This window comes from Procambarus clarkii, unplaced genomic scaffold, assembly GCF_040958095.1.
Source record: "Procambarus clarkii isolate CNS0578487 unplaced genomic scaffold, FALCON_Pclarkii_2.0 HiC_scaffold_181, whole genome shotgun sequence".
NCBI lineage: Eukaryota > Metazoa > Arthropoda > Malacostraca > Decapoda > Cambaridae > Procambarus > Procambarus clarkii.
In genome coordinates this window covers 573,630-576,580 of record NW_027189214.1, presented here as the reverse complement: position 1 = coordinate 576,580, position 2,951 = coordinate 573,630, and the positions used below count along the sequence as shown (strand labels likewise).

The 2,951-nt window shown below is 51.6% G+C and overlaps 2 non-coding genes across 2 annotated transcripts; both read left to right on the top strand.

Annotated features, from left to right (window-relative positions):
- The first annotated feature begins 270 nt into the window (after nucleotides 1–270).
- Nucleotides 271–2,142, top strand: LOC138361118 (small subunit ribosomal RNA). Its single transcript, XR_011226800.1, has one exon. It is a non-coding gene; the product is annotated as a small subunit ribosomal RNA (ribosomal RNA).
- Nucleotides 2,143–2,789: 647 nt separating this feature from the next.
- LOC138361117 (5.8S ribosomal RNA) lies at nucleotides 2,790–2,951 on the top strand. The gene has a single exon (XR_011226799.1). It is a non-coding gene; the product is annotated as a 5.8S ribosomal RNA (ribosomal RNA).

The window sequence follows — 2,951 nt, the reverse complement described above, 5'->3', positions numbered from 1 at the left end:
CCTCCTGTTTTTCCAGCTTGCCGTGTTGAATGACGACAATGACGAGCAGGAGTAATCTCGGCGGGGTAGTTATGATCGTTCGTCCACGCGGAGTAACTGCTCTCCTCCGCCTCTGTTCGTCTAACGTATCGACATAACGCCATACTGTCGGGCTGCTAGAGAGTCCATAGTGAGATTTAACTTGCAAAGCAGGATTAAAACGCAAAACCGAGGGGAGCGAGGGGTGTGTGTGTGTGTCTTGTGTACTATATATCAGTAGTACTGTTGAGCTACCTGGTTGATCCTGCCAGTAGTCATATGCTTGTCTCAAAGATTAAGCCATGCATGTGTAAGTACAAGCCGAGTTAAGGCGAAACCGCGAATGGCTCATTAAATCAGCTATGTTTCATTGGATCTGTAAACCCACTTACTTGGATAACTGTGGTAATTCTAGAGCTAATACATGCATCACGTCTCTGACCGCAAGGGAAGAGCGCTTTTATTAGTTCAAAACTGGTCGGGCCTCGGTCCGTTAACCCACCCGTGGTGAATCTGAATAACTTTTTGCTGAGCGCACGGTCTCCGCACCGGCGCCGCATCCTTCAAGTGTCTGCCTTATCAGCTTTCGATTGTAGGTTATGCGCCTACAATGGCTATAACGGGTAACGGGGAATCAGGGTTCGATTCCGGAGAGGGAGCCTGAGAAACGGCTACCACATCTAAGGAAGGCAGCAGGCACGCAAATTACCCACTCCCGGCACGGGGAGGTAGTGACGAAAAATAACGATGCGAGACTCATCCGAGGCCTCGCAATCGGAATGAGTACACTTTAAATCCTTTAACGAGGATCTATTGGAGGGCAAGTCTGGTGCCAGCAGCCGCGGTAATTCCAGCTCCAATAGCGTATATTAAAGTTGTTGCGGTTAAAAAGCTCGTAGTTGGATCTCAGTTCCGGACTGACGGTACACCGCCTGGTGCTTACTGTCACGCTCCGAACAGCTAACTAGCCCCGCCGGCTCGCACGGGGTGCTCTTCATCGAGTGTCCCGAGTGGCCGGCACGTTTACTTTGAAAAAATTAGAGTGCTCAGAGCAGGCTACTTTAATGGCCTGAATGTCTATGCATGGAATAATGGAATAGGACCTCGGTTCTATTTTGTTGGTTTTCGGAACCTGAGGTAATGACTAATAGGAACAGGCGGGGGCATTCGTACTGCGACGCTAGAGGTGAAATTCTTGGACCGTCGCAAGACGAACTACTGCGAAAGCATTTGCCAAGGATGTTTTCATTAATCAAGAACGAAAGTTAGAGGTTCGAAGGCGATCAGATACCGCCCTAGTTCTAACCATAAACGATGCCAACTAGCGATCCGCCGGCGTTATTCCCATGACCCGGCGGGCAGCTTCCGGGAAACCAAAGTCTTTGGGTTCCGGGGGAAGTATGGTTGCAAAGCTGAAACTTAAAGGAATTGACGGAAGGGCACCACCAGGAGTGGAGCCTGCGGCTTAATTTGACTCAACACGGGGAACCTCACCAGGCCCAGACACCGGAAGGATTGACAGATTGAGAGCTCTTTCTCGATTCGGTGGGTGGTGGTGCATGGCCGTTCTTAGTTGGTGGAGCGATTTGTCTGGTTAATTCCGATAACGAACGAGACTCTGGCCTATTAACTAGTCGACGGATCTCCAGCAATTGGTGTCCAGTTCGCAACTTCTTCTTAGAGGGATTAGCGGCAATTCTAGCCGCACGAGATTGAGCAATAACAGGTCTGTGATGCCCTTAGATGTTCTGGGCCGCACGCGCGCTACACTGAAGAGATCAACGTGTTCTCCCCCTCCGAGAGGAGCGGGTAACCCGTTCAATCCCCTTCATGATAGGGATTGGGGCTTGCAATTGTTTCCCATGAACGAGGAATTCCCAGTAAGTGCAAGTCATCAGCTTGCGCTGATTACGTCCCTGCCCTTTGTACACACCGCCCGTCGCTACTACCGATTGAATGATTTAGTGAGGCCTTCGGACTGGCGCTCTTGGATGTTCTACCCCTCGCGTCTCGGCGCAAGGGGTTCTCGCCTCGAGCTGACGGAAAGATGTCCAAACTTGATCATTTAGAGGAAGTAAAAGTCGTAACAAGGTTTCCGTAGGTGAACCTGCGGAAGGATCATTACAGTTTGTGACGCGAGAGCTGCAACCATCGGCTCGTCGTCGTCGTTCGAGTATTCTTCAATGCGAAGAAGGCAAGGGTAGCCTTGGGAGCCGCACCCAATTGCCGTGGGAAAGGAGAAAGCGGATAAACGGCGGGGAGATCAACACCCACTGTGAGACAATAACAGGTCTGTGATGTCGGACTGACATGACATGTCAGTCAGTCCGACCGGCGCAGGTCACAGTCCTAGCGCCGTATACTGCTTTAGAGTCATCTGTTGGGGCTCGCGACACCCGTCACCGACATCTTTCTTCCTTGTCCCCGGTCGCTCAGTGGCTTCCGGCACCCACACCATAGAGAGAAAGCAGCAGGCGAAGACGCTACTGCTCCTCTCGTTGACAGGGCCGGCGCCTGCTACTCTGGCGGCGTCTAGTGCTGGGTTTTCCTTGACACGCTTCCCAGTGGGCCCCTCCCTCCCCGCCTTCACTCTACTGTAAACGTAAATGTACGTGTGCGGCAGAGGAGGAAAAAGGGGAGAGAGAAAAAAAGCATTTTATGTGTCTTCTAACCAAAGTCGGGCTCTTACCAGCCCTATCAAACCCCCCATACATTACGTCCTCCTATGATGGAGTGATAGACGGCCGACAGGCCTTAATAAAAACATATACAACTCTTAACGGTGGATCACTTGGCTCGTGGGTCGATGAAGACCGCAGCTAACTGCGTGTCGGTATGTGAATCGCAAGAATACCAGATACATCGACAAGTCGAACGCACATTGCGGCGGCAGTCCTGATATGTGTACTGTCGCCACTCCTGCGCGAGGGTCG